Below are 20,350 nucleotides of genomic sequence, written 5' to 3'. Positions count from 1 at the left end.
CTGGGTGCTGCTACCTCCTGTCAGGGCCCACGGCACAAACAATTTGCCTTCTTACACCTTCCATATCACAGGATCACTAATGGTCATGCAGGTGGTACGGGGGAGCTGGAAGGGCTCAGGTAGGATTGTCAGAGACTGTTGAATCAGAGACAGGCTGCCCTGCCACTGTCTGTGCCCACACCGCTGCTGTGAAGGGGTCATCCGACTGTGACTGTTAACTTCAGGGTGCTGAGAACATGAAATACGCATACTAGTTCACTATGCAGATCAGCTATGTGAGTGCTCTTAGGGGGACTTTGGTTATTCTGCGGTTGCTTTAACCATCTAGGGCAGTAGTAATGGGACGGCAGTAGTAATGGGACAACAGTCCCCCCAACACACACACTCCACGGCATCACCCGTTGTGTGTCAGGGCTCGTTGTGTTCTCTGGGTCTGACTCCGCCTGCCTGACCCACATGACCCCTGTGCATTCCTCTCTGGGGTGATTGGCAGCCCATGCTAATACTCTACAACCATGACTGGCAGCCAGAGCCACTATGTGCCCTGCCCACAAAGCCCCTAACCCCTCCCCGTCAATAGACGCTGAGCCAGCTGCATTGTCTGGATATAGTGACCTTTCACCTCTCCAAACTTAGCGCTTCACAGGAACCAACCACCTCAGAACTTTTAGCAGATCTATATTGGAATGTCAGACACGTAAGCATGCTTTCTCTGTTTAGCTCCCTCTCTCGTCCTCTCCCTATCTCTCCGTATCTCTCTCCCTTACTATCTCTCTGTCTGTCTCCTTCTCCCTCTGGCACTCCCAGCTGCGAAAGCAACATAGCAGGATATTTTTTTTCTTCTCCAGCCCAGTAGACAATATGTTATTAGCATAAATTTGGTTCTGTTTTGCCTCCGTCTTTGCAATGTCACAGTCAGATATATTTGCTTTAAGGGTGAAGGGTAAACAGCTTTAGGTGTTATCTGTGGGTTAGCTTAACTAGTCGGCACGACAAGGCCTAAGGGCAGGCAGGCAGCAAACACACTCCTGCTCCATCTGGGTCACATCTCAGAGGGAAGACAGCCAGGACCCCAACCTGTGCTCTCCATAATATAACACACACACACATTTATCCACGTCAATGATGGGAAGAACAAGTGATCACATGCAGAGGTGGCGAGAAGATGACAACAATAATGATGACAACATCACACCAATGCACTAGGCCACACTGTGTTGCTATACCCAACATTGTAATGCATGTGATCATTTTGGCTAAATAGTGAGTTTCATGCGGTTGCACTATTATTACTGTGCTTAATGCTTATAAGGTGCATCTTAATATGGCATGGTGCAACCTTGTTTGAAATGACTTGCAATGGTGCTTTAATGTAAAGGGTAAAGCCCTGAATGCTGATTGGCTGACAGCCGTGGTATATCAGACCGTATACCACGGGTATTAAAAATATTTATTTTTACTGCTATAATAATGTTGGTAACCAGTTTATAATAGCAATACGCCTCCTCAGAGGTTTGTGGTATATGGCCAATATGCCACAGCTAAGGGTTGTATCTGGGCACTCTGCGTTGCGTCATGCATAAGAACAGCCCTTAGCTGTGGTATATTGGCCATGTACCACACCACCTCAGGCCTCATTGCTTAAATATAGCACACTGACATAGTGAGTGGAATGTCTGTAGAATGCTAATAGATCTCACCACAGAGCAGTCGTACAGCCCTGCTCTGCACTTTATGGCAATGGGAATATTCCCTAATGATTTCCATCCACTGCAAGACCGTTCCTCTTCCCCTCCCTCTCTATTCTCTTATTCCTTTTGTTCATTTGACTTTTGTTCTTTCTCTTTCTATTTTATTATTTTCTTTAATTACTGTTCCCACCCAGCGAGGTTCCCTCTCTCTGCGGCCCCCCATGTCCCATGAGAAGCAGGGAGACGCGACCATGTGGCTTCACTGACAATGGCATGAATGGCCGCCGTGGTAGGGCCACCTCTCTGAGGAACAGGACAGGAGGAGGAGGAGGAGGAGAGACGATAGAGAAAGAGAAAGGGGGCTGGGAAAGATGAGCACAAGAGAGCTCTGGATCAACCCATACCTCTCTGTTCTATACAGCCCGGAAGGAATTCTCACTTCCCTGGGTGGTTTTAGGGGAAAGAGAACAAGAGAGTGGGAAATGCATGAGGACACAAGAGTGAGATAGAGAGAAAGAGAGAGAGCAAATATGAAGCCATTAGACAACTAGATACGTTATCAATATTACCATTGAAATATGCTTGCGTGCCTCAAAGCCTGTTCCAGGTGAACTCAGTAGACAGTTATTTCACTTGACCGGTGATCAATTGGTTGCTGGTGTGCAAATGCATGCTGGGTAGACAGGATATGATGTCAGTGATCAAGAGTGTGTTAGCAGCAGGCAGTCCTGATCGTGCCTTTGGAAATGTTCTGACATCCACTTGATGGTATTACCATCTCATTAAATGGACTTACTGTATCTCCTGTACGCAGATATGAATATGCTTATAGACATCTACCCCTGGTGAAAAGTCTGATGTGAATATGCTTACAGACATCTACCCCTGGTGAAAAGTATACTATGAATATGCTTATAGATATCTACCCCTGGTGAAAAGTCTGATGTGAATATGCTTACAGACATCTACCCCTGGTGAAAAGTCTGATATGAATATGCTTACAGACATCTACCCCTGTGAAAAGTCTGATGTGAATATGCTTACAGGCATCTACCCCTGTGAAAAGTCTGATGTGAATATGCTTACAGACATCTACCCCTGTGAAAAGTCTGATGAAGATGATGATGGTGAAGATGAGGATGACAATGATGGTTTTGGTGTTGGTGTTGGTGATGATGAAGATGGTGGTGGTAACGTGTGTTTTGGTTGCAGTGTAAGAAGCACAGCCTCGTGGATTACTTCCACCTCCATCTGTGGTGAGCCTCGGCAGCCTACGAATGTCACATCAGGAGACCACATGCTGTGAGCCACATCCACAGTGAGTGTCAGTCTAATGCTGTCACACGCACACGCACACGCACGCACGCGCACGCGCACACACACACACACACACGCACACGCACGCGCACGCGCACGCGCACGCGCACACGCACACGCACACACACACACACACACACACACACACGCTTGACTAAGTCTAGTGTATCCATGCCAAGCTTCAAGCTGACAAGTTAATGTTGTCTTTTAGCAATGTCAATGTCATGAAATGAGATTCCCTGGATATTGTGTCAAATCGGGATTGAAATTTAGTTCATGAAAAAGAATGTAATAATTCAAATATCAGGCTGAACAGATGAGAAACTAGGTAAAGTACTCCTCCACACACACACTCACACACATGTTCCTGCCTCGCTGCCAGCTAGTCCATGTTTATTCCACACACATCTCCACCAGATCATTTTTGTTTTAATAGAATCGCTTAAAAAATTAATTACAGTCGCTTTTTCTCTCCCTTTACTCCTCTGTCTCCCTCTCTCTCTCTTTCTGTCGTTCCCCTGTGTCAGAGGAGATACAGGCGGTAATAAAAAGGTGTTTATTGGACGATTTTCTGGAGGCCGTTGGTTATTAACATGTAAATTAAATCATCACAGCTGTTCTATTTTCAATCAGATGGAGTTTGAGGGAGGCGGGGCCGAGATGAGGACCCGGGTGCACTGATTTTATTACACGCACCTTCATTAGGAGCCCTGCAGCCCCCACCACCACCATCCCCATCCCCAACTCCACCACCACCACCACCACCACCACCACCATCCCCAACTCCACCACCACCATCCCCATCCCCAACTCCACCACCACCACCACCACCATCCCCAACTCCACCACCACCACCACCACCACCACCACAATCCCCAACTCCACCACCACCACCACCATCCCCAACTCCACCACCACCACCATCATCCCCAACTCCATCACCACCATCACCACCACCACCATCCCCAACTCCACCACCACCACCACCTCCATCCCCACCACCACCACCACCACCACCTCCACCACCACCACCACCATCCCCACCACCACCACCACCACCACCACCACCATCCCCAACTCCACCACCACCATCCCCAACTCCACCACCACCACCACCACCACTACCATCCCCACCACCACCACCACCACCATCCCCAACACCACCACTACCATCACCACCACAACCACCATCCCCAACACCACCACCACCACCACCATCCCCAACTCCACCACCACCACCACCACCACTACCATCCCCACCACCACCACCACCACCATCCCCAACACCACCACTACCATCCCCAACACCACCACCACCACCATCCCCAACACCACCACCACCACCACCATCCCCAACTCCACCACCACCACCATCACCACCACCACCATCCCCACCACCACCACCACCATCCCCAACACCCCCACCTCCAACACCAACATCCCCACCTCCAACACCAACATCCCCACCACCACCACCACCCTCCCCAACACCACCACCACCACCATCCCCAACACCACCACCACCACCACCACCATCCCCACCACCACCACCACCACCATCCCCAACTCCACCACCATCCCCACCACCACCACCACCACCATCCCCCCCACCATCCCACCACCACCACCACCACCACCACCATCCCCACCACCACCATCCCCACCACCACCACCACCATCCCCACCACCACCCCACCACCACCCCACCACCACCATCCCCACCACCACCCCACCATCCCTACCCCCACCACCACCTGTTTTGGCATGCACCATTTCTGTCGCAAATACCGTATGACATCAATGTACTTCTGCCCTTCTGCCCTTCTTCTCAGTGAAACAAGTTATAAGGAAAGTTTTCTGGGCTGCATCTCGTCCCACTAACAGCCTGATGGAGTGCTGTGGACATTAAAACATAGCATCCACATTCTCCTGGCACAATAGATTATCCAGATACTTCTGCTGAGCGAGCGGCCATCCTGTCCTCCGAGCTCTTAACACCACATAAAAAGACATACTCTCAGAAACAATGAAGCCTCTACAATGGATCTCTAAAAGCCTTGTGTGTAATGCTGAAGTGGCATGGGCCCAGCCCCCTACAGGCAACTAGAGAGAGCCAGAAGAACCAGACGAGGAGCTGTAACTCACAGAATTTGTCAGGAAACACACCAGATAACGGACTTTACCATGGATGATTTTTCTAATGCGTGTGCATGTTTTAAAGGCCTTGGGAATGGCCACTGTCATAAATGAAGTGCATCTAAAAGCATGGGGCAGTGAGACCGAGGCTATGAGATATTGATAGGCCCCAGTAGAAAGGTTAATTTTAGCCACAGAATGTGTTAATGGGTTCGCTTTGACAATGGCCTGTGGGTACTGCGGTGAGCAAGTTAACTCATTGACACATAAATTGCATATTTTCAAAAATCTCATTATCATCTGTGCCATCAGTGACATTTTTCAATGAGGGGAAAGAGGATGGTCTTATTTTCCTTGCTTTTTTGCTTAAGACCTGAATGGATATTGTGGCAAACCTCTTCAAGGTTATGAGCATTTGTCACAAATTAAGTGGGAAACTGTCACCAAATTACCCCAGAATGAGAGTTCTTTCGAACAGGACAGTACCTGTGTGTTTGTCTCTCCGTCCTGGTCCACCCAGGTCGTAGGCAAGGTCAAGGATAGCAGGGTTCGGTACACGAATCGGGTTCTCAGTAGGTCCAGGTCCAAACGCCAACAGGTAAGTCCAAAACAGTCCAGCTCATACACAGTAAATCCAGCCAATATCTATTGTCTCTTTCTCTATGGTTCACAGATCCTTCCAGCCCTCACTTCCTCTTCCTGGTTTTCCTTGACCCTTTATCTGTGTGTCGGCTCCACCTTCTGTGGGTTCCCCTTGCTTCTGGGACTTGTAGTTTTGGCAGTCGGCCATTTTGTGATCTGTAGTTCTGATCGGGGTGGCCATTTTAGTGATCGGGCAGAGCCCATTTATTAGTTCTGCTCTCACATATCTGCCATTTATCACTCGACCCCCTTCTTTGCCACATATCTCCCCCCCTAGATCCGACCCCCTAGGTCGGGCTACCGCAGCAAAATATGCGTGCATGCGGGATAACCCATCCACATTTCCCATTTCCTTCCCTGCTTTGTGTTTCAAGTCAAAGTGAAACGGTTGGAGACTCAAAAACCACCGCATCACCCGAGCGTTCTTCTCTTTAGCCCTATGCATCCAGGTGAGTGGGGCATGGTCACTGATGAGGGTGAAGTGGCGCCCCAGCAGGTAGTATTTCAGGCTTTCTAGAGCCCACTTTACTGCCAGCGCCTCTTTCTCAACGACCGCGTAGTTGGTTTCCCGTGGTTCCAGCTTCCTGCTTAAAAACAGGATGGGGTGTTCCACCCCTTCTACCTCTTGGGATAGCACTGCTCCCAAGCCGACCTCTGAGGCATCCGTCTGAACCACAAACTCTTTCTCAAAGTCTGGTACCACCAGCACTGGATTACAGCAGAGAGCCTCCTGTAATGTCCTAAATGCTTTGGTGGCCCTTTCATCCCATTTGACCATGTTTGGCCCTCTGGCTCTAGTCATGTCGGTGAGTGGGGCGGCCACTGTGGCATAACTTGGGATGAACTTCCGGTAGTAACCAGTCAGCCCTAGGAACGCTCGAACTTGCTTCTTATTTACTGGTTTCGGCCATTCTCTAATTGCCTCCACCTTCTTCTGTTGGGGTTTGATTAACCCTCTTCCCACGGTGTATCCCAGATACTCTGTTTCCCCTAACCCCACATAACACTTGGCAGGGTTCGCCGTGAGCCCTGCCTTTCTAAGGGCGTCTAACACCGCCTGTACCCGGGGTAAGTGGGATTCCCAATCAGGGCTGTAGATTCCCACGTCATCTAAATAAGCTGCGGCGTATGCCTGGTGCGGTTTTAGGACCTTGTTCATGAGCCGTTGAAAGGTGGCTGGGGCCCCGTGTAAGCCGAATGGCATGACGGTGTATTGAAACAAACCGTCAGGGGTTGCAAAGGCTGTCTTTTCTTTAGCCCTGGGGGTCAGAGGAATTTGCCAGTACCCTTTTGTCAGGTCCAGGGTCGTAATGTACCGAGCTTTACCAACTTTCTCCAGTAGTTCGTCTACTCGGGGCATGGGGTAGGCATCAAACTTGGAGATTTCATTTACCTTCCGAAAGTCGTTACAGAACCGCAAAGACCCATCGGGCTTGGAGACCATCACAATTGGGCTAGACCACTCACTATGTGACTCCTCGATCACTCCAGCTGTCAACATTTTCTCTGTCTCTGCTCTAATCGCGGCCTGTCGAGCCTCGGGTACCCGATATGGCCTCATGCTCACTTTTCCCCCTGGTAGGGAAACGATATCGTGAGCCGTAACCTCAGTTCGGCCGGGTACCTCTGAAAACACATCTCTGTTTTTCTGGATCAGGGTCTTTACTTCCTGTACTTGTGCTGGGGACAGAGTAGGTGAAATATTTACTTCGGCTGCCCCCTGAGTGTGTGTAGGGTATGTGACCATTAGTGTTTCTCTCTCTCTCCATGCTTTTAACAGGTTTATGTGATAGATCTGTTCCTGTGGCCGTCGACCTGGCTGTCGGATCCGATAATTCACTTCTCCTATTCTCTCCAGTACTTCATATGGTCCTTTCCATGTGGCTAGTAGTTTGCACTCTACCGTGGGGATCAGCACTAACACCTTATCTCCCGGTTGAAATTCCCTCAGGGTAGCCTGCCGGTTATAAGTGTGCCGCTGGTGCTCTTGTGCTTGTCTCATGTGCTCTCGGACGATGGGCATGACTGTGGCTATCCTATCTTGCATTGCCGTGACGTGCTCTATGACACTAGTATACGGGGTGGATTGGTGCTCCCAGGTTTCCCGGGCGATGTCTAAGATTCCCCGGGGGTGCCTCCCATATACCAGCTCAAAGGGAGAAAACCCCAGTGAGGCTTGAGGAACCTCTCTAATGGCAAACATCAGATACGGCAACATGCAATCCCAGTTTTTCCCATCCTTATCGATTACCTTCCTGAGCATTGACTTCAGGGTCCTGTTGAATCTCTCAACCAGCCCGTCCGTCTGAGGATGGTAAACCGATGTCCTCAACTGTTTCACCTGCCACAATTTACAAAGGTCCGCCATAAGGCGGGACATAAAGGGGGTCCCCTGGTCAGTAAGGATCTCCTTTGGAACCCCTACCCTGGTGAACAAGAGCACTAATTCCTTGGCAATATTTTTGGAAGTCATCGTCCGAAGGGGAATGGCTTCTGGGTAGCGAGTGGCATAATCTAGAATGACCAGAATGTATTGGTGTCCTCTGGCGGACTTGGGTAGTGGGCCCACTATATCCATCGCTATCCTCTCAAATGGCGTTTCGATTATGGGGAGTGGCACTAACGGGCTTCTAACAGCTGGTCGGGGAGCTGTTAACTGGCACTCCGGGCACTCTCCACAATGCCGAGCCACTTCAGCCTGAATTCCTGGCCAGTAAAACCTCCTTACAATCCGGTCTCGGGTTTTATCGATACCAAGGTGTCCACCCAGAATGTGCCCATGAGCTAGATCCAGTACTGTCCTCCGGTACCGGGTGGGGACCAACAACTGTTCAACCACATCAACCCCTATTTTTGAGACTCTGTACACCAAACCCTTTTTCATAATAAAGTGGGGAAAACTATTAGGCCTTATCCCATCATTTATGGGAGTACCATCGACGACCTGCACGTCTGCTCTGGCTTGCTGCAGGGTTGGATCCTGGTTTTGGGCCGTCCCGAAATTAGTCAAGGACCCTGCCAGGTCTGCTGGTTCTAGCTTGTCATCCTCTGGATTCAGATCGACCCCAGCCCCAGTAGTACCAGGCTGTTCGTTGTCAACGAGGTTTGCCACTTCATCCTCATCCTCCCCTACTAGCACCTGTGAGGTTGGCCCCTGGGAGACCTCTTTTCTTGGTTTTGGTTGAAGGCCCCATGCCTCTTCCTGCTTGGTCAGGGTTGTTGGCTTCTCAAATATGCCATTCTTTTGGCCTAACTTCGCAAAGTTAGGAAAGTGTCTACCCAATATTACATCATATGGCATCTTTGGGACCACGCCGACCTCACAATTCAGCAGATCGTCCTCTGTTTGTATGCTCACTAAGGCTGTGGGGTACAGACGGGTATCCCCATGAATGCAGGTAACACTGATATCCTGACTTGTATCCAGTTTATGAGTTGGCACTAGGTTTGCAACGACCAGGGTTAGCATACTGCCGGAATCCAGCAGTGCTTCAACCTCTTTCCCTTCAACTGTCACCCTGCACATATGTTTGTTTCTTGATCTTTCAAGTACAGTGGTTACAACAGGACATGCATACCACATATCATCTTCTTTTTCACCGAGGTTACATTGCATTGGCTCTTCTTTAATAGGGCAGTAGGCTGCAATATGTCCTGGTCGATTACAATTGTAACAGATAATAGGCGTTCGGGCGGGAGACCCCCTCAACCCCCGGTCCCGGTTTCCGTTTTCTCCCTTAGTGTCTCGGCCCGATTCTGATTCTTTCCTCATGCCCCCACGCTGCTCTCTTCCCCCTCCACCTGTTGGGACAGTCTTACCCTGTCCGCTGGTTCGCCCAGGCCTGGGGAATGGGAATCTTTCCTCCTGTGCCTGCTCAGCTGTTCCTGCCGTACAATACCGTTCAACTAGGCCCACGAGATGGTCGGCGGAAAGTACCTCGTTCTGGCCAACCCATCGTCGCACTTCTTGGGGTAGACCTCGCTGAAACTGGTTGAGTACGATGGTCTCGACAATCTCGGCGGAGGAACGGGTCTCCGGTCGTAACCATTTCCGTGCCAGGTGAATCAAGTCGAACATCTGTGTTCGGGGCGGTTGTCCAGATCGGTAGGACCACTGGTGAAAGCGGTGTGCCCTCACGGTATCGGTCACTCCCAGTCTTGCCAGAATCTCTCCCTTTAGTTTATCGTAATCCTGTGCATCTGTCAACTCCAGGTCGAAATACGCTTTTTGAGCGTCCCCTGCCAGGTATGGTGCCAGAAGCCCTGCCCATTCTTCTTTCGGCCACTTCTCCCTCTCTGCAGTCCTTTCAAAGGTGGTAAGATATGCTTCCACATCATCCTGTGCTGTCATTTTTTGAAGAAAATGATTGGCCCGCCTCTGGGTATTTGCAGCTGGTAATTGAGCCCCAATTTGGTCCGCTAGCCCCTTTAGGCCTTCTCTTAACTCCTGGGTGTTTCTCTCTTGCTCTTCTCTGAGCAGCTGGTTGGTGCGGTGCTGGACCTGTAACGTGTCCTGGTACATTCGCATTGCATCCTGATGAGCTATTTGTTGAGCTCTAGTTGCCTCTTGTTGGGTGGCCGCCGCTTGTAACAGGGCTTGTATGGCTCCCTCCATACTCATTTTCCTGAGAAACTGTCCTAACCAAACAAAGCCACAAAAAAAAAACCTGACTCCCCTTTGGAGTGCTAACTGATTTTTTTTTTTTTTTTTTTTTTTTTTTCTCTTTTTACCTAACCAGCGGAATGGTTAGTCCATATGCCCACATTCTCCACCACGTGTGGCAAACCTCTTCAAGGTTATGAGCATTTGTCACAAATTAAGTGGGAAACTGTCACCAAATTACCCCAGAATGAGAGTTCTTTCGAACAGGACAGTACCTGTGTGTTTGTCTCTCCGTCCTGGTCCACCCAGGTCGTAGGCAAGGTCAAGGATAGCAGGGTTCGGTACACGAATCGGGTTCTCAGTAGGTCCAGGTCCAAACGCCAACAGGTAAGTCCAAAACAGTCCAGCTCATACACAGTAAATCCAGCCAATATCTATTGTCTCTTTCTCTATGGTTCACAGATCCATCCAGCCCTCACTTCCTCTTCCTGGTTTTCCTTGACCCTTTATCTGTGTGTCGGCTCCACCTTCTGTGGGTTCCCCTTGCTTCTGGGACTTGTAGTTTTGGCAGTCGGCCATTTTGTGATCTGTAGTTCTGATCGGGGTGGCCATTTTAGTGATCGGGCAGAGCCCATTTATTAGTTCTGCTCTCACATATCTGCCATTTATCACTCGACCCCCTTCTTTGCCACAATATATATTTTTTATATATTTTTATAGGAAGAAACCCCTTGGTGTCTATATAGCACACCGCTAGAACAGTTCTGCGATTAGAGTGTGTAGAAAGCAATATTAATAGAGACATATGTAGCATTTTTTATTACCGGCAACATTACTGTAACATGGTAAAAAGGATATTCTTATCAACTTAGTTCAACTCATATGTCGAGAAATGGTTTCAAGAATAGCCTTGATAGCATTTAGCACTTCATGCCCAGTCAAAGACTAGTTTAGTTAATTAATCGTGTTGGTTTACTGTGTAGTAGAAACCTGGCTGAGGCTTGGATATGTCTGGTATAGGTAAAGTTTGCCTACCTGGTTAGAGAGCTGAGGAGAGGAGTGAGTATGGCAGGCAGGAGGCAGTGTAGCTAGAGAGATAATGGATTGACCTCTAGTCTGCCTGCGCACGGTGCACAGCGTGGCTGCATTATAACACAGCCAGTGTGAATACAAGAAAATAATGGTTCTTTTTGGCATTAAATTGAAATGCTGCAGGAACCTGCCCCTGAGGAGAGAGAGAGAGAGAGTTGAGCAGTGAAGGAGATACAAGGAGGGGCAGGGAGAGGGAAAAAGAGAGGGGAAGGAAGCTAGAGACAGAAGAGGAACGTGAAAGGGAGCTCATGGGTAAGGATGGGAGTAGTGAGAGCTTGGATGTAGGAAAGGACTGTTGCAGGACTGTATATCTTGTTGAAGGACTGTAGATCTTGTTGAAGGACTGTAGATCTAGTTGAAGGACTTTAGATCTTGTTGAAGGACTGTAGATCTTGTTGAAGGACTTTAGATCTTGTTGAAGGACTGTAGATCTTGTTGAAGGACTGTAGATCTTGTTGAAGGACTGTAGATCTTGTTGAAGGACTGTATATCTTGTTGAAGGACTGTAGATCTAGTTGATGGACTTTAGATCTTGTTGAAGGACTGTAGATCTTGTTGAAGGACTTTAGATCTTGTTGAAGGACTGTAGATCTTGTTGAAGGACTTTAGATCTTGTTGAGGGACTGTAGATCTTGTTGAAGGACTGTAGATCTTGTTGCAGGACTGTAGATCTTGTTGCAGGACTGTAGATCTGTAGGGGGTCGTAGTTTTTTCACAAGGAGAAAGGTGAAAATGAAAAGACGGTCAGAGTTGAAACACATTGTATTGTTGAAAGTAAAATATATATCTGAGACCGGGAAATGTATGGAGGAATTCTGACAGTGGAATTGATGATTGAACAAGAAGTGGGAAAAATGAAACCTCTCAAAGTGACATAGCCCACATCATACCTTCTCGTTTTACAGGTTGAATAAAGAAAAGCCATTAAATAACGAGTGAAAAGTCTAATATGCTAACATTCCAAAGCAAAATACAAAAATATTATTCAAAGGTTGCTAATTATTCAATTATTCAGTACTCATACATTACAATTAATACACAAATTTGATTCAAACTTAGTTATGTTATGTCTGTGAACTCTGAGGTGCAATGAACAATTTCTGTATTTCAAAATTAAGCTGTAGCACAAAGGCCTGAGTTGTTATTTTTCACTCCTACTCACAAAAGAGACAAGGTAACACAAGCTAAAACTCAGAGTATGATAGGGACCCAAACATAGGCTACTGGTGCCGCTGCTGCCTACACTCAAAAACAATGTGCCAAACCCCACACAGGCACATCATCTGCATAACATGCTAATTAATCCGGTTAAATTAGCATATATATTTGAATCAGGATTTAGAAGCTTTAAAACCCATTTTGATTATTTCCACTTTAACTCCTGCCTCTGATCACTGTGAAAAATAAGAGGTGATTTTGTATGTTTAATATTAGTACACTATGCTAATTGCGGCTAATACTGATATGCAGATTTGCTTAATTAGTAAATGGATTTTACTCCACTTTGCAACGGTTTGGCTCAGTGAGTCAAGTGTGTTGTTTTAGTTTATGGTGCAACATCAAAGAGGCTTGTGGGACCTCCCGTCCTTCAATCAAAATAAAGGATGCACTTTAGGTAATTTTGCCAATTTGTTTAGAATAATTCTACCAACTCAAAAACATCCTTGTCTTCTTCATCACCATCCTCATCATCATCATTATCATCATCATCATCATTCTCCTCATATTGAAAGAATAACTCATTAGCAACAGGTTCAGATGTAATCATTACCACAATATGGCACTTAACCCTGGTATCCACAAGGCTTAGACAGTTCTATGCCAGCTTTATTAGAAGCTAGAAAATAAGGGTATTTTTATTGAATATATCAACCAGTTAACCAGTGGAGTTTATTGGATGAGTCCATGTTTTACGACTTAATCTCTTTTGGTCACTGAACCCCAGCCACTGTAGGTCACATTGCTTTATTGTTGTAGCACAAAAAAATCAATAGCAGTAGTTGTAGTGAAATGTTATTGCGACCCTGCTCCATATTGATCTACAGGGGATGTCCATGTTCCTCTCCCTATCCTGTCTCTGTCTGGAAACATGCACGCGCCACAGAGCGAACATGCCCACTTGATCCAAAGGGAATGGCCTGTCGCCCTCTCCTCTCTCATACAATATAACAGCACTGTCAGTGTATTAATAGGGAGATAAGAAATTGTGTTATTGGCTGGCTTACCGGTATCCTTGAAAATGTTTGTGAGACTTATCGCTGCTTATATACATTTGTGCATGAAAGAGAGAGAGAGAGAGAGACGGCGAGAGAGAGAGAGAGACGGCGCGAGAGAGAGAGACGGCGCGAGAGAGAGAGAGAGACGGCGAGAGAGAGAGAGAGACGGCGAGAGAGTTCAAACACTTATGGCAACTTTTCTTAATTTCAAATTTTTTACTCTCTCCAATTAATTTGACCCTCTCTCTGCAAAATTGCAGCTCTCAAATATTATTTTTCTCTCTCTTTTTCTCCTCCTATCAAGATAGCATTTCCCGGGTTAGTTAGACTACAGCTATTGTGCATATGTACATGTGATGATGTCAACCAGCTATTTATAGTTTCCTCCTTTCCTCACCCCCTCCCCCCTTGTTTGTTCTCTTCATCTCTCTCTCTCTCTCTCTCTCTCTCCTTCTCTCTCTCTCTCTCTCTCTCTCTCTCTCTCTCTCTCTCTCTCCTCTCTCTCCTTTCTCTATCCTCTCCCCTCTCTCTCTCTCTCTCTCTCTCTCTCTCTCTCTCTCTCTCGCTCTCTCGCTCTCTCTCTCTCTCTCCCCTCTCTCCTTTCTCCATCCTCTCCTCTCTTTCTCTCTCCTCTCTCTCTCCTCTCTTTCCTTTCTCTCATCTCTCTCTCCTCTCTCTCTCTCTGTACATAAAATTCAATGAAGGTGATGAGAGAGTGGCTCAGTTGCCAGTTGTGAATCCCCAAGTTAACACCCTCTCCTTCCTAACACAACCACCTCCCTGAACCCCCCCCCCCCTCCATGAAAACTAGGGTTCACTAAAGACCCCTCCACCCCAACCCCTCATCTCCTGTGTCACATGCAACATTGATTGTCTGCTATACTACATTTATTAAGGAGTGATAACTTGTAATAATTGGATGTTAAATTAAAGAGCTCTCTCCTAGTTCTTGCCGTCTCAATTGTAAGTGTCATTGGGTGGCAGTTATGATGATGTACGAGGGGTTGTGTTTTGCACAGTGGAGCATGACCCTGATGAGTAAAGCTCCTTTTGGCTGCCTGGCGTCTCTCCATGCCTCAGCCCTCGCCTTAATACACTCTGATTGGAATATTAAAAGGACTGAAGGGTGGCAGAGGAGAGGAGCAGAAGGGGGAGGGATAAGGAGGGGAGGAGAGGTGTGGCTGGAGATTGTTTGACAGAGAGAGTGAGAGAAGAATGAACTAGCTACGTATTCTGTGTATGTGTGTGATTGGTAATGTCTGTGATTGTGTCCTGGAGAGACAAACAAGTGGAGGTATGTGCATCATAAAAGGAGAGATATTGTTGATGACTACCTTTTCTTTCATCTCTGTTTGCCAATACAGACACTGCAGTCTGGTTCTCCTCAGAGGGACAGTGTAAAGGTTGTCAATGTCGTTCTCCTCCTCCGACGAGGAGGAGCATGGATCGGACCAAGATGCGGATTGGTAATTGTACATGTTTAATGTAAACAACAAGAAAACACTACAAAATACAAAACAACAAACGTGACTAACCTCAAACAGTCCTGTGTGGCCCAAACACTGACACAGGAAACAAACACCCACAAAACACCAGTGAAACCCTGGCTGCCTTAGTATGACTCTCAATCAGAGACAAACGATACACACCTGTCTCTAATTGAGAATCATACCAGGCCGAACACAAAACCCAACATAGAAATAGAAAACATAGACTAACCCACCCAACTCACGCCCTGACCAACTAAAACAAATACATAACAAAGGAAAACAGGTCAGGTCAGGAACGTGACAGAACCCCCCCCCCCTTAAGGTGCGAACTCCGGGCGCACCAGCACAAAGTCTAGGGGAGGGTCTGGGTGGGCGTCTGTCCACGGTGGCGGCTCTGGCGCTGGGCGAGGTCCCCACCCCACCATAGTCACTCCCCGCTTCCGTATCCCCCGCCCAATGATCACCCTCCAACTAAACCCACCTAACTGAGTGGCAGCTCCGGACTGAGTGGCAGCTCCGGACTGAGTGGCAGCTCCGGACTGAGTGGCAGCTCCGGACTGAGTGGCAGCTCCGGACTGAGTGGCAGCTCCGGACTGAGTGGCAGCTCCGGACTGTAGGGCAGCTCATGACTGTAGGGCAGCTCATGACTGTAGGGCAGCTCATGACTGTAGGGCAGCTCATGACCGTAGGGCAGCTCCTGACTGGCTGGCGTCTCTGGCAGCTCCTGACTGGCTGGCGTCTCTGGCAGCTCCTGACTGGCTGGCGTCTCTGGTAGCTCCTGACTGGCTGGCGTCTCTGGCAGCTCCTGACTGGCTGGCGGCTCTGGCAGCTCCTGACTGACGGACGGCTCTAGCGGCTCCTGACTGACGGACGGCTCTAACGGCTCGGGACAGACGGGTGGCTTTAATGGCGCTTGGCAGACGGATGGCTCAGACGGCGCTGGGCAGACAGATGGCTCAGACGGCGTTGGGCAGACAGATGGCTCAGACGGCGTTGGGCAGACAGATGGCTCAGACGGCGTTGGGCAGACAGATGGCTCAGACGGCGTTGGGCAGACGGATGGCTCAGACGGCGTTGGGCAGACGGATGGCTCAGACGGCGTTGGGCAGCCGGGCAGTTCAGGCACCGCTGGGCAGACGGCAGACTCTGGCCGGCTGAGACGCACAATCGGCCTGATGCGTGGTGCCGGAACTGGAGGTACCGGGCTGAGGGCACGCACCTCAGGGCGAGTGCGGGGAGGAGGAACAGGGCTCTGGAGATGCACTGGAAGCCTGGTGCGTGGTGTAGGCACTGGTGGTACTGGGCTGGGGCGGGAAGGTGGCGCCGGATATACCGGACCGTGAAGGAGGACACGTGCTCTTGAGCACCGAGCCTCCCCAACCCTACCAGGTTGAATGGTCCCCGTAGCCCTGCCAGTGCGGCGAGGTGGAATAGCCCGCACTGGGCTATGCAGGCGAACCGGGGACACCACCTGTAAGGCTGGTGCCATGTACACCGGCCCGAGAAGACGTACTGGAGGCCAGATACGTTGAGCCGGCTTCATGGCATTCGGCTCGATGCTCAACCTAGCTCTCCCAGTGCGGCAAGGTGGAATAGCCCGCACTGGGCTAAGCACGCGTACTGGGGACACCGTGCGCTTTACCGCATAACACGGTGTCTGACCAGTACGACGCCCTCTCACTCCACGGCAAGCCCGGGGAGTTGGCTCAGGTAACCAACCCGGCTTCGCCACACTCCCCTTTAGCCCCCCCCCCCCCCCAAGGTATTTTTGGGTGAGCCTCTCGGGCTTCCAGCCGCTCTGCCTTGCCTTAGCCTCATACAACCTCCTCTCCGCTTTCGCTGCCTCCAGCTCCGCTTTGGGGCGGCGACACTCCATTTTAGTAACCCAATTGCAGGTGAAAAGCATTTCCCCATTCATCAGGGTGTGTGGTGAACTTGGCACTGTGTGACAGGGGCTGTGTGTATCAGTGGATGGAGAAGCGATCTTAACCTCGCCCTGCAGCAGACAGTTATGACACCCAGCAGGAGAGAGAGGGAAACAGAGACAGAGACGGAGAAGGCTGAGGACTGACTGACGAGAGGAAGAGAGAATCAACAGCAGCTCTATATCCAGTCCTACTGGGTGAAGCTCTATGGTGAAAAGTAAGCAGGCAAAACAGTATAGAATACACACACATTCACATCATATGTGCTGAAAAGGATATTATATGTAACAATCAACAACTTGGTTATTGATACAAGCCAATCAGAAACACTTGCATGGCAGGAGACCACATGTTCACTTTAAAGCTCACACATGCTGGCAAAGGCGATACATAAATAAACACATTTAGAAACACACACACATTCTCATAGACAAATCTAGCATACACACAGATAAATATACTCTGCACCAGACACATAAACATACCAATGTAAACATCCTGGGACACATCCATAAGGACTGTGGCTCCTTTAGAATAAGCAAACACAGGCAGAAATGGATAACAGATAGTGTGCTGACTGTCCCCTGTGACAGGGAAGAGAGGGGCAGAGCCTAGAGACACACAGATCTGGCCCTTAGTAAATAAACACACACACACACACACACACACACACACACACACACTATACTAAGCTAAGCTATCCTCAGAAGGCTAATATATCATTAAATTACCATATTCAATAGGCTCATCTCCCTCTACTCATTAGCAGATAAATGATATGCCTATATTCAAAGTATACTAGTGTGTGTTTGCCTAAGCTCCACAGGATGACTTCTCCACCCTCCATTTTTTTCCTCCTCCTCCTCTTCCCCTTCTTCCTCTTCCTCTTCCTCCTCCTCCTCCTCTTCCCCAGTGCTGTTTGAGTGTGGCAGCAGTGTGTGGAGCTCCCTGTTGATATGGAGCTGGCGCTGTGAGCTGACAGTGGGGGAGAGATGCCAGCGCTGGCGATTAGCATTAGCTTCCAGGGGGCGCCGCAATGGCTGCTGGGAGATTCCATCAGAGGCACAAACCTGTCGCTTCGCCATAATGTGACAGCCCCCGGAGGCACAGCACAGCACAGTAAGAAGACTCCCAAGTGAGCCTCAGCATCTGCCGGCTGGAGAAGGTAAATTATACACTTATTGTTGTTATCTTTATCATATTCAGCATCGTTGTTATCATCATATTGTTGTTATGATCATCAGTGATTGTCAGTTATCATACTTATCGACCTGGTTTGTTTTGTTAAGCCAAGAAAAATCACCCCCTTACATGTATCAGAAAGAACTTGAATGAAACCTTAGCAGGAAGGGCATAAAGAACCTCCATGTAAAAGCTGGCATTTAACTAAGTTAACTAAAAATGCGTGCTCATCAGCTGTTGTTTGATCAGTGATGACAGACAAACTGACCTAAGGTTCCTATCTGTCTGTGTCCAAATGCACTCCTGACTGACAGGAGGAGCGGTTGAGGTTTTCCCAGGGTTAAGATGCTTCTGGTCAGTCTGATATGACGTTCACGTCTGGATGCTCTGACCACTGCCTCTCACTGCCAGTCAGCCTTCCAGTCCTGTGGTCATCCAGACCTTCAAACTGCTCTTCCTCATCCTCTTCCTCCTTCCAGCCTGTCAACTCTGTGAAGAGCCTTGTCTTAAACCAACTCTGTGGGTTGGTTTGTTTAACACTGGCTGGCCAGTGGCTATACCAACTCTGTGGCACTGTGTGGTAATACAGCTGCAGCTGGTCAGGTGGGATCAGATTACTCCCTGGACTGTGGGAGATCAACACAACAGACAGTGATTAACCAGTAGGAGGCTCTCTTTTCTATGGACAAAGTTCAACCCAATGCTATGACAGTGAGGTCAAAAGAGGATTTCCACCAATATGTCCTGTTTCCATATGAGAGTTGAGCAAACATGCACAGAATATAAGTATACGAATAAATAGCATGAATGACATAATACACTGATACTGTGTCACCTTCTATTCTGTTTGATATGTGTCTTAAGGGTTGAGGTTCACCCTGCTTTCTTCTCCGCTTCTCCTCCGGGCGTCCTCCTCATCTGGGGCGCGGGCCTTTGATTATTTCTTTGTTTTTTTCATTATGCCTCTCCTCTCTCTCCCTTGCTTTTCTCCAAGTGTGTTGTAATGCTATGATCACCAGTGTGAAGGGATATACACAGGGGCTTGTCTGTCTGGGAAAATAAGCTGGTACGCATCTGAGGGATGACGATGGGGTTTCAAAAAACGGTTTATTGTTTTATTCATGATGCTTTATTAGTTTGTTATTCCACTCCTCAGATGGTTCTGTTTTATTTTTTGCTCGGGTCCCTCTGTTTTGTGTACCTCTCTTGGTGTTTTGATTGATCGCCAGTATAATAAGGTTAGTAGGATTATACCGAGGACCTTTTGAACTAGATGCACGTTGCATGAATCATGGATGGCCTGGGCATTGTTCTGAACTCTGATTACTAGGGTCAGGGTAGTCAGTACCTATGCCAGTACCCTTATAAGTAATTTATCTTTCAGTTGAAAATATTCACTATTTATTAGTCCACTCATCTTTCACTCTCTTCATGATTTATATCAACATAATAACAACATATACAATATATACCAAAATATACCAATATATACAATATATACCAAAACTAGGAATAGTAAAAATGAAAGAAAAGTTGATCTCACAAACGTACCTTTTTAATCCATTTCCTACTAATGTGACTTCCACCTGGAGCTCCATGTAAAATCACACACACACACACACACATCACCCCACACCACACCACACATCACCTCACACCACACACACATACACCCCCACGCACCACATCACACATCACCTCACACCACACCACACACACATCACCCCACACCGCACCACATATCACCTCACACCACACACACATACACCCCCACGCACCACATCACACATCATCTCACACCACACACACCACACCGCACCACAACACACATCACCTCCCACCACCTCCCACCACCCACCCACCCACCCGCACCACATCACATACCACACCACCTTGCACCACACCAAACAGCAACCCACACCAAACTCCACCCTGCACCACACTAAAACAACATTGTATTATGACAGGCCCCTGAACTTTCTCAGAGTAAAAAATGTGGCTTTTGTAAAACATTTATGACTGATTAGCTGAGAACTTATCTCTTTTAAAGCCTTTC

The sequence above is a fragment of the Salvelinus fontinalis genome, chromosome 4, assembly GCF_029448725.1.
Source record: "Salvelinus fontinalis isolate EN_2023a chromosome 4, ASM2944872v1, whole genome shotgun sequence".
Lineage (NCBI taxonomy): Eukaryota > Metazoa > Chordata > Actinopteri > Salmoniformes > Salmonidae > Salvelinus > Salvelinus fontinalis.
The sequence above is the reverse complement of the archived record's forward strand: the minus strand, read 5'-3'. Positions refer to the sequence as shown.